Genomic DNA, 13,046 nt, shown 5'->3' on the forward strand with positions numbered 1-13,046 from the left:
GGAACACAACCTGTACCAGATTTAGAATGGAATGATGATGCAAAAATAGATGCAGGTGAGAATGATGCAGAAATAGATGCAGGTGAGAATGATGCAGAAATAGATGAAGGTGAGAATGATGCAGAAATAAATGCAGGTGAGAATGAAAGAAATGATGTTGCAGAAATAGATGCAGACAACGATACTAATGTTGGAGAAGAATTCCAGCAAAGGAGAAGATCTTCTAGTGAAGGAGAAGATCGAGTATGAGTATCAAGAAATAGGCAACCTCCAACATGGATGGATGATTATGTTCCTGGCGAAGGTCTGTCGGAGGATGAAACCCATATGACATTAATGGTGTCAAATTAACCCACATGTTTTGAGGAAGCAATGAAAGATCTGAATTGGCGATGGGCTATGGATGAAGAAATCAAATCCATAAAAAAGAATCAAACATGGACACTCACTGCACTACCTATTGGAGCTAAAATAATTGTAGTAAAATGGGTCTACAAAATCAAATACCATGAACATGGAAAGATTGATAAGTACAAGGCTAGATTAGTGGCCAAGGGGTATTCTCAAAAACATGAAATTGACTATACAGAAGTTTATGCACCAGTGGCAAGGATGGATACAGTAAGAATGATTATTGCTCTAGCTGCACATAAAAATTGGCAAATTTTCCAGCTAGATGTTTAGTCGGCTTTCCTTCATGGTGATCTTAATGAGGATGTTTATGTGGAGCAACCAAAAGGGTATGAAATGAAGGGTAGTGAGCATTTGGTTTATAAGTTGCATAAAGCTTTGTATGGCTTAAAACAAGCCCCGCGAGCTTGGTTTAGTCGAATTGAAGCTCATTTCATTAGTGAAGGATTTCAGCGGTGTGACAGCGAGCAGACATTATTCACCAAGAGAAACAAAGAAGGAAAAATTATCATTGTAAGTATTTATGTTGATGATTTAATTTTTACTAGTAATGATGAAGTTATGATGTCTCAGTTTAAAAGCTCTATGTTAAGAGAATTTGATATGTCTGACTTGGGAAAGATGAGATTTTTTCTTGGGATTGAGGTGCTACAAAGACCTGATGGTATTTATATATGTCAAAGAAAATATGCATTAGAAGTTTTGAGCAGGTTTGGTATGCTGGAAAGTAATCATGTAGGCACGTCAATTGTTCCAGGTTTCAAAATGAGCAAAGATGGAACCATAAATTTTGTTGATGAAACTTATTACAAGCAGTTGGTTGGCAGTTTGATGTATCTCACTGCCAGAAGACCTTATATAATGTTTGTTACATGTCTCATAAGTAGATATATGGCAAAACCACTGGATATTCACCTGCAGGCAGCTAAAAGAGCCTTACGATACTTGAAAGGAATTGTGAATTATGAAATTTATTATAAGACAATAGAAAGTGGTGAGCTATTAGCTTTCACAGACAGTGACTATACAGGAGATATGGAAGATAGGAAGAGTACATCCGGTTATGTATTTTTAATGGGGCCAGCTGCTGTCTCATGGTGTTCCAAAAAACAACCTATACCAGTACATAAGTGATGCTTCTATTATCGAGTTTGGTTCTTCTTGCTTCTGGAACGTGCATATGGGCTACACATCCAAAGACCCGAAAGTGAGCAACTGAGGGTTTCACTCCACTCCATGATTCTTGCGGTGTAACATCTTTCACAGCTAATGTAGGAGATCTGTTTATGACATAAATGGTTCAGTTCACTGCCTCTGGCCAAAAAGACTTGGGAACATTTTTACCAGATAGCATGGAACGAACCATGTTCATCACTGTTCTATTTTTCCTTTCAGCGAATCCGTTCTGTTGTGGAGTATAAGCAGTGGTCAATTGCCTTTTGATCCCATTTTGTTTGCAAAAATCATGGAACTCTGTTGAATGAAATTCTGCCCCTCTATCTGTGCATAAACACTTAATAGACATTTCAATCTCTTTTTCAACCATAATCTTAAAACATTTGAAAGAATGTAACGCTTCTTATTTTTCTGCCAAAAAATACACCCATGCTTTTCTACTATAATCATCAATGAATAGTATAAGATACCTTTTATTACTATTAGATGTTGGAGAGATGGGACCACATATATCTGCATGGATAAGTTCTAGCTTCTGACTTGCTCTCCAATTACTTTGTTTTGGAATGGAGTCACGATGTTGCTTTCCGTTAAGACAATCACTACAGATTACTGTTGACATAGAGAGTTGAGGAAATCCTTGTACCATGTTCTCGTTCAATAATGTTCGTAAGCCACTATAGCTTAAATGCCCATACCTTCGGTGCCAAAGATGAGATAGATTTTGAGTGCATGTATGGAGGCATTGGTCAGATTGTGTTTGATGGAAAGTAAAAGATTGGGGCAGTAGGAAAAACATCCTGTTGGCACTCATGTTCGTCTGAATAATCAAGCCTTTCTCTGGATGGAATATTTTGCACATTCCTCCCTTGATCAAATTGGTCAAGCCTTTCTCTTGTAATTTCCCTATGCTTAAGAGATTATTTCGCAATTCTGGAATATAGTAAACTTCAATGACAACAAAGTTTACTCCATCTACCAGTAACTTGATGCCTCCTTTTCCCATAATTGTCATCTTGGTCTTGTTTCCCAATTTTACTGAGTGTCGAAAGTTTGCATCAAACTCATGGAACATAGCAGAATCACCACACATGTGATTAGAACATCCTGAATCAAGAAACCAAACATATTTTCCTTTAGTCTCAGGAAACTCCACGTAAGACATCAAAAGTAGTTCTTCTTCTTCATCATCAACCTCCGCATAATTTGCCTCTTTGTTCCGAGAACATTCATAACGAAAATGTCCAAGTTGATGGCATTGGTAGCACTCTACAGTTGCCTTGTTGAAATTTGTTCGACCTCTTCCTCTTCCCCGTCCTCTTCCTCTTCCCCGTCCTCTTCCTCTTCCTCTGTGGCCACCTCGACTATGACTTCTTTCCTCTTCAAAGGTCACTTTTAAGTCTTGTTCCTCATCTTTGTGTCTACGAAACTTCTGTTCATGTACTATTAGTGAGCTTTGTAACTCATCAACATAAAGATTATCTATGTCTTTGGACTCCTCAATGGAACATACAATGTAATCAAACTTCTCAGTTAAAGAATGGAGAATTTTTTTCAACCACTTTAACGTCTGACATAACTTCTCCATAAGTTCTCATTTTGTTGGCCACTGTCATGACCCTAGAGAAATACTCTGTCACTACTTCACCAGATTTCATCTCAAGAACTTCAAATTCTCTGTAGAGAGCTTGAAGATGAGATCTTTTTACCCTTGCATTGCCTTCAAACTTTTTCTTCATAGCATCCCATATCTCTTTAGAAGTGTCTTTCTTGAGTATGGTGTCGAGAACAGTTCGATCAATCGCTTGAAAGAGATAGTTTTTGACTTTCAAATCTTTCAATCGCATCTCATCTTGCTTCTCTTGTTGTGCTTCAGTTTGTACGGTTCCGCTTGTTGGGATTACATAACCAGGTTCAATGAGATCCCAATACTCTTTAGATCGAAGGAAATTTTTCATTAACATGCTCCTATGGTCATAATGACCATCAAAATGTGGAATGGCTAGCTGGACAAAGCTCCCTTCGGTAGTCATTTTCTGTGCTGGTGCAAAACTTCAAAGATTGCTGCTTTGATGTATCAAGTCCAGTGGGGGCTCTGATGTATCAGGCCTAGTGGGGGCTCTGATGTATCAGGCCGAGTGGGGGCTCTGATACCATTTGTAAGGAGGTCCAACACACACACATACACATATATCTCCACACTGGTAACACATTGTCTGCTTTGGGCCAAGTCCTCACGGATTTGCTTTTGGTAACACTCCAAAAGGCCTCTTACCAATGGAGGTATCTTATGTGTATATAAACCCATGTTCATCTCTTATTTTATCCGATGTGGGACTTTGTTTATACCCAACATATATTGTTGGAAATCCAAGTGTGAGTCTAAGTCCCACATTGGATAGAAATGAGAAAGTAGAGCAATATATAAAGATGAAAGACCCATTAACCCATTGCCTTAAGGTTTTGGGTAAAGAGTGGTGTCGATCCCTTATATAGTTGGCTCAGATGTTATTGGTGTTTGTGTAACCCATAAGGAACTTCCTCCTCGACAAACCCAACAGTGGTATCAGAGCCGATGGTTTGTCTTGGTGACCGGCTTAGACGAGTATAATGATCCCTATATCGAAAGTATTCCTAGCAAAGGATATCCAGGTAAGCGAGTTCCGTTAAGATACGACGGTTGGAAAGGCCTACTCGTAGTTGTGGTTAGTTGGGAATGCTTCCGCTGGAAGGGGAGTGTACTTATGTGGAAGGGACTCACCCTTGAGGGGGAAATTGTTAGGAATCCAAGTGTGAGTCTAAGTCCCACATTGGATAGACATGAGAAAGTAGAGCAGTATATAAAGATAAAAGACCCATTAACCCATTGCCTTAAAGTTTTGGGTAAAGATTGGCGTCGATCCCTTATATAGTTGGCTCAAATGTTGTTGGTGTTTGTGTAACCCACAAGAAACCTCCTCCTCGACAGACCCAACAAATTGTTTCAACTTTTATCCAATAAAAAGGAAAATAGAAATAATTTTTTGTAGGATAAAATTAATTTATACTCAGGTTAAAAATAACAATTTGGAAAAATTATGTGAGAAACTCCATAAATTAATTTATATGTAAGCTACTTTTAACTTAAAGAAATTGATTTCAATTTATCTATCCCAATTACTAGAAAACAATCTTAAACAAACTCTTTCACATAGTTAATCACTCTATTTTTTTTTCGTCAAATTTTTATATTCAAAACTTTCGTTAACTATGTGGCCCAACATCGTAAGTTGCATGGGCCAAGGAAACCGAACACAAACGGAGAAGGTTTTGTTTTTTTTTGTTTTACATCATAATTTCCTTTTATACTCCATATATATATATATATATATATATATATATATAAACCTCCTGATTTGCTCTTTCAATTTATGAAAAAATTAACTTTTAAATAATTTAAAAGTCATATTTTTCATAAAAAAAAATCAAATTATAGAATTTAAAAGTTATTTTTTAATTTTGAATTATGTAATTAGAAAAATGTGTAAAGAGACCTAAAAAAAAATCAACAGTGACAACATAAAAAGATTAAGAATATTTTATCTTTTACAAATTTCCCGATAGAGGTGCAGAATGCAACCATGGAGCTGCAAAAGGAAATATCCAGCGAAGAATTCTGAGCCCAGTCATAGCGCAATATACTGTCTAACGCATGTAATGAGATTTCATGAACTAAGTTTAAACATATTAGACTAATCAGAAACTCTCTTTTTTTTTCTTAAAAAATAGTCCACATACCTAGTCCTATTTTGTCAGATGAAAAACCGTGGAAGTTACTGAAATAAATTAATAACAAAATTATATCTCACCACCATGTTATTTAAATTTAAATACATTAAGAGCAGCTAAAGAACTTTTAGAAGCAATAAGATGTAAACAGGATGAGAAAGATGTCCTAAATTAACAATGGGCAAACTATGATTAGGAAAATAAAAAACCAGGAGACCATGTCGATATTTAACAATGTCAATCGTCTTCATTGAGGTGAGATTCTGGAAAAGGAAATTGTTAGGTTCCATTATAAAACGAAAATGTTTGCTTGAAGAAACTAAAGATAAAAGATTAAATCTAAATGTGGGAATATACAAAACATTAATGTAAGAAAATATCTTTAGTAAGTCTTGTGCTTCATACGTCTTTAACATGGATTTTTACATAATTTGAAAGAATAACATGTGAATTGGACATATAAACATAAGTATCATATAAATTTTTATACCAACATATGTGAGATGTGGTACCAGAATCAATATTCCATTGGTAAGAATTGACAGGTGGATTAATGTATGAGATATTACCTATAAGATTTGTAGTTATTGTTGGAATTTATGATTCACATATTTAACAATTTGGAGCAATAAATCATTATAATTGATATGCATTAAACCCTTTAATTAAAGTAATTCTCAATATTCCTTTAACAACTTGAATGAGTTTCTAATCTTTCTTCTGCAAGAGTACTTTTAGTTTTTCTCTAAATTTTCTCTTCTCATGGGGATAAAGAGAAATAAACAAGAATTACACGACATGCTCACAGATGGGGACCATGACCCTTTTAAGTAATTTCTGGCGATTACTTTTCTTTAGTTTCAATAATTATAATTTGACCCCTTCAACAAATTAAAATTATTGTTGGTGTCTACACAATATATCTTTTATGACAAATATACCCTTAGCCATATTTACTTAATTAGATCACTTTATAAAGTTGGCTAATAAAATATATTGGCCCTAACACATTTAATAATTACTTATATATATATATATATATATATATATATATATATATATATATATATATATATATATATATATAAATCTTTACAAATGTGTTAGACTTTATGAGCTCAAAAATGTCATTATATACCTTGAGCAAATCCAAAAGTCCCGTCCATTGATTATATCTGCATATCGAACCAATTTTCATTGCATCAATCGCAATAAAACCTAACAATGATCACTAATGTTGACAAAACCAAATGACATGAATTCATAATGAAATGTGTAACATGAAAATCACGTGAAGGTGACCTATACACGTCTATTTTCAACTAGTTCTTACTTTATCATAATGAGATCAACATAATAACCTTATTGTACAGAGTGCAATATTCGAATAATAAACCATATATTTATTAAACCAAATATGTCCAAGGACAATGTATGCATACATTAAATCAAACATAAAACACAAATACAAAAGGGACTAACTCCCACTAAACTAAAGATTCCTTAAAAGCTAAAACACCCATGTGAGCAACATGCTCATGAAAGACCTTGGGGACTAACTCCGGTTAGACTAAGATTTGATAATAGCCAGACCTCAAATCAATCTTAGATAATACACCGACACCCCTCAATTGATCAAGCAAATCGTCGATCCTTGGCAAAGTGTACTTATTCTTGATTGTAACCTTATTCAACTATCGATAATCAACACATAGCCTTGAACTTTTGTCCTTCTTCTTTACAAGCAACACTAGCGCTTCCCACGATGATACACTAGACCAAATAAACTTCTTTTCCAATAGATTTTGTATCTATTTTGTCCAGTAGAACATCACACCATGACCTATGGTTAACTATGATTATTCATAAGCTAACAAGTATTTGGGTCAATAGGCTTAGGCCCATCCAAGCAAAAGTCCATAAACAACAAATATAAATAGCACATCCTAAAAAAGTATGTTAATTACGTTCATTAGTTACTATATTTTTTGCTTGTTGATAGACTAGATTGACTTAGGAGTTGGAGTATTTTCTGCATACATAACTCCTATCAAGCTCAAAGAGAATGAGTACTTAAGAGGAGAACGAATACCCAAGAGATTGAAGATTGAAAGTGTTTGAAGCATCCTTGGTCGATTTCGTAAGAACAATTGGTGTCACCGTGGGGCTGGCTACAATTCTTTAAAGAGAGCATTTATTGTGTCTACTAGAAGCAGTATGGTTGGAGAAAAAGAAGAGAGAGTCTCCTTGGCTGACATAGCCACTATCTTAGAAGCCTAGGTGAATATGCAATTGGAGTTCGCCTAGTTTAAGAAAACAATTGTTGAGGAGATAAACATCCTAAGGCAGAAGAAGGTCATGTTGAAAAGGATGGTTGAGGTTGAAGTAATGATGGGTAAGGAAAAAGGGAAGGAAACCCCGATAACACATAATTGATCCAAAAGCCACACCTCGTACTGGTATTGCTTGTGGAAACAAGGAGAAAAGTGAGTATAACCCTACTCCCAAGACACACCACTCCTCAGCAGGAGGAGGGAGCCGTTGGCACCACTTCATAGACAACATCATCGATACCCCCCTTCCTAAGTAATGGAAGGCTCTTACCCCACATCGGTGTGATGGTAGCACTAACTCGGATGAACACATTGTCATCTATACCACTTAGGTCAGTTTGTACTCGATTGATGATGCCATCATGTGCAAAGATTTTTCCACCATTCTAAAGGGCACATCCCTAGAGTGGTTCACTCGTAGTTCCCCTATTGTACCAATTATTTTGAGACAATGGTGTCGTCCTTCATAATACAATTTGCATGAGCCATTGTCATCACCTTACCTCCCTCGCATTCCTCAACGTTAAGCAAGAAAAGAGAGAATCTATATGAATCTTTATTGAAAGGTTCAATAAAGTGTCCTTAAAGATCAAACACTTGAACCCCGAAGTCGTTCTCCACTATATGATCACAATATTGAGGTAGGGTCTGTAACATCCCGTAATCTCACACTTGATAATTCATAATTTATATATTGTAGCATTACATTTAAGGTAACATCCCTTAATCTCACACTGGAAAATTCATAGTTGACATATATATATATATGTGTGTGTGTGTGTGTGTGTGTGTGTGTGTGTGTGTGTGTTTTAAACTCAGATTTCAACTACAAACTCATAAATACAACTCAAATTCTTCTAATTTATTCTTCTATCTCTTTCTTCATTGGCACTGGATCAGACGACATTCCTCCATCTGCTCCCGTATAACGAATTATACGATCATCGCACATACACAAACACAAACAAGTAAGGTGAGCTAACATGCAACCAATCATTTATAAAACATGCATAATTACTTTGATACACAAACATAATTGTTTTATTATATTAATATTTTAATCACCACTTGACATATTGGATTCCTCAATAATGCCTTAAAATCTGAGTGTTTTATCCACTATCAATATTTTAAATTTTGATTTTATTTTATTTTATTTTTTTTAATTTTTTTTTTTTTTTTTTTGAAAAAAGTATAAGAGAGTTTGAACCCATGTTCTTGAAATCACCAAAATTTTCTACCAATTAAGCTACCAAAATTTCTTATTTAGCTTTCCACATTTTATTTTTTTACATAAACTTATTATATTTTCCATTCACAAAGAAATCTAGTAATAAAATTGTTACTATTAAGGTAAATATTTTTCATGGGTCTTATAGGGTCCCTTTCTAGATGATTGGTGTATTACGCCACCTACTAAGGTGTTGAACGAGAATCTTATCCAAAGGGTAGTTCCCGTTAGAGAGAGCCTAGAACTACTCGATTCTCGCGTTACACGCCCTTGAAAGCTCTGGGTCCCGTGTGTTGAAGCAAGCGTTACAAGAAGATCTCATACCACTACCCAAGAAATCTCAAAACTCGTCAAATGTTGACATGAAAAAATATTGTAAGTACCATTACCTCAATGGCCACACCACGGATGAATGTGCTACACTCAAGGATAAGATTAAAGAGTTAATCTGACTTGACCACCTTAAGCGTTTTGTAAGATGTGGCAATGAAGGAATTTCACATTTTGAGTGCCAAAGACCTAGTGACTGAAGAAAGGTAGACAAGATAGGGAGAAGGAAGAAAAGAGAGAGAAATTGACCCAACATGAGGACATGTATTTTGATCTTGGACCCCCTTTGAGGGGTAAAACAAACACCATATATAGAGGGTTTGTGGGAGAAGCATCCTTATCACAGCTAAAAAGAGGCGTCTAAGTGTTGTACAATTAGTGATCTCAGTATCCAATAACTCTCGATGAAAAAGGTTGCCACCAATTATGTTCACAAATGTTGACTTCCAAGGGCTAGATTCGGATAGAGTTGACCCTATGGTCATAGCAATAGAAGTCGAGAACTTTGTTATCAAAAAGGTCAAGGTCAACTAGGATAGTTTAGTAGATATACTTTACTAGAAGCCCCATAAGAAGTTGGAGTTGCTAGAGGAAGTAATGACCCCTTATGACGAACTTGTATACGACTTTTCAAGAGAAAGGGTGTCTATAAGAGGCTACATCAACCTTTGGGGAAGGTAGTTTAACAATGATCATACGAATTTGGTACTTGGTCATTGACATAAGCATGTCCAATAACATCATCTTGGGTCGGCCATTACTTATTGTCAACACCCAATTTTGTCCGGGTTGAAAAAAATGTGTTTTTATTGGCTTTTATTTTATTCTATTTTTTATGTATTTAGATTTTTTGCTTTTAATTTTTTCTATTTTATTTCTTATTTTCAATTTGTTTTAATAATGTTAATTAATCAAAATAATTAAAAAATTGAAAAATAAAATTAAAATTAAAAATAAAGTAAAAAAAAATATAAATAAATAAAATAAAATTGGAAAAAAGTAAAAAAATAGAAAAAAGGGAGAAAACGTGAAAAATGGTATAGGAGACGTGTCTCAGCAGGGGAGACCAGGTTGTTACAGGGGAATATTTTTCCAAGATTTTGGGGGAGAATTCTGTTGGATCAGAGAGAGAAAAAAGGAAAAAGGGGCACACGAGGAAGATCCATCATTGGGGAATCATCATCCAGATTGGCACAGGGAGAGAAAACAAAAGGCTAGAGAAGGTCACCGGATACAGAGCGATAGCAGCAGCCATAACTACAGGTAAGTCTCTGGTTCACCTGTGCATCCAGACTCATCATGTATGCTTACTGCATAAGCTCCATTCACCCCTATCCCGTCAGCCCATGCACCATTATCAGGATGATCTATCCCACTCATGCTCATATGCACACTGCACTCATCGTTTCCAATACCGAATAGACGGAAATCAATCAACATTAAACCAATCAGAAAATAATAAAAAATTAGGGGAGGCCGAGAAGGAAAAATGGTGTTGTGGAGGGCTTTCGGCATTCGAGAAAATCCTCGAATGGGGAAGAAGAAGAGTAGTGTTGATGGCATCGGTGAGGTTAGTGGCGCGATGGCGTTGAATCCCGGAGGCCTGGAACTGTTGAGAAGGAATCCGGTGGCCGTGGAGGTGACTGAGGAGGTAGACGAGGGTAGGCATAAGGACATTATCGTGATAGTGGTTGTGTTGTCGCAGAGGTTTTAGCAATGGTGAAGTTGATGTTGATGGGTGATGATGGCGAATGGATCGGAGATGAAGGCTGAAGAAAACCCTCCCCGAGAATCGCTGATTTTCGAAGAAAGAAGATTGGAAACGGTGGCGTCGTGGCTGGCGGTGGTTCTGGTAGCGCGAGTGGTCGCCGGTGAGTCCAAGGCGTGATCTGGTTGAAGCGACGGTGACCGGCTCTGGCAGAGGTGGCAGTGAGTTCATGGTGCAGAGCAGGAGACCTTGTGTCTCTAGGAGGCGTGAGCTGGGGAATGGGGAATGAGGATGAACCTCCTGAACCCCTAGAAAATTCTAGGTTAGAGAGCATTCGTCTGGACCAAGCCCAGAAATGGGCGTACATCCGGGAACATTCAGCCTTTTTGACCGTTCATTCAATATTCCAAACGAACGAGCGCTCGTTATCTAAACGAGCGAGCGCTCGTTAACCTTAAGCCTTTTTGACCATTCGTTCAACATTCTCACCAAACGAGCGAACGCTTGTTACCTTAAGCCTTCTTGACCGTTCGTTCAAATCTTCTCCCTGAAGAGCGCTCGTTATCCAAACGAACGAGCGTTCGTTTCCGAACCAATGAATGCTCGTTACTCAGCCTCAATTTCTCAACGTTCGTTCGCCACTTCCACAGCGAACGCTCGTTACTTAGCGCTCGTTCGCCACTTCCATAGCGAACGTTCGTTACTTAGCGCTCGTTCGCCACTTCCACAGCGAACGCTCGTTACTTAGCGCTCGTTCGCCACTTCCACAGCGAACGCTCGTATTTTAGCGTCCGTTCACCATCTGCCCAATGAACGCTCGTCATTCAGCTCACATTTCTAAACGTCCGTCCGTTATGTTCCCCAATGGACGTTCGTCCTCTCCCCCAACGAACGTTCGTTGTTCTGAATCTCTTCCCAGCGTCCGTTCGGCATTTCCATTTCTTTTGTTTGTTCATTTTATTTTCTTTTATTTTTTTTTATTTTATTTTATTTTGTTTTATCTATTTATTTTAGACATTTACTTATCCTAAAATATATATTTAATAATACAATATTGATAGTTTAAATAAAAAGAATTTACAAGAATATTTTGAAAAGGTTTAAGCACACGTGCGACCGCTCGCGTAGGCCTTGTGCTGAAAATCTTTTCCTTTTCTTTTATAAAAATTAAAAATCAAATAAAAATATTTTGAAAAGGTTTAAGCACACGTGCGACCGCTCGCGTAGGCCTTGTGCTGAAAATCTTTTCCTTTTCTTTTATAAAAATTAAAAATCAAATAAAAATATTTTGAAAAGGTTTAAGCACACGTGCGACCGCTCGCGTAGGCCTTGTGCTGAAAATCTTTTCCTTTTCTTTTATAAAAATTAAAAATCAAATAAAAATATTTTGAAAAGGTTTAAGCACACGTGCGACCGCTCGCGTAGGCCTTGTGCTGAAAATCTTTTCCTTTTCTTTTATAAAAATTAAAAATCAAATAAAAATATTTTGAAAAGGTTTAAGCACACGTGCGACCGCTCGCGTAGGCCTTGTGCTGAAAATCTTTTCCTTTTCTTTTTCTTAAATAAAAATTACAAAAAATATGTTTCAAAGGTTAAGCACACGTGTGATCGCTCGCATCGTCCTTGTGCTAAAAACCTTTTCTCTTTCTTAAATAAAAATACCAAAAAATATAAAATCTACAAAAACTATAAATATTAATACTTTCAAACGAACAAACCATATTGCTGGCTAGAACTACGTTACCCTTGATTCTTCACCAAAAATGGAGATACGTAGGAGCAAGGCCAGTCCTTGTCAGGTTCATTTCCCAAAAATACAAAATCATTTCCAAACAAATTTCTCAAACAGTTTTAGAAAGAACTACGTAACCCTGATTTCTCATTTTGAATGAGAATACGTAGGAGCAAGGTCAATCCTTGTCGGGCCCAAAAAACTAAAAAATATATTTTGTTTATTTAGAATTTTATTTTAGGGACTAGTTAAACATTTTGAAAACCACATCATATTCGTGCATTTAGTTAAAGGTACTGCCTTCGGGCAGGCGTTGTAGGGTGCTAATACCTTCCCTACACGTAACCGACTCCCGAA

The sequence above is a fragment of the Vigna angularis genome, chromosome 5, assembly GCF_016808095.1.
Source record: "Vigna angularis cultivar LongXiaoDou No.4 chromosome 5, ASM1680809v1, whole genome shotgun sequence".
NCBI classification, from domain to species: domain Eukaryota; kingdom Viridiplantae; phylum Streptophyta; class Magnoliopsida; order Fabales; family Fabaceae; genus Vigna; species Vigna angularis.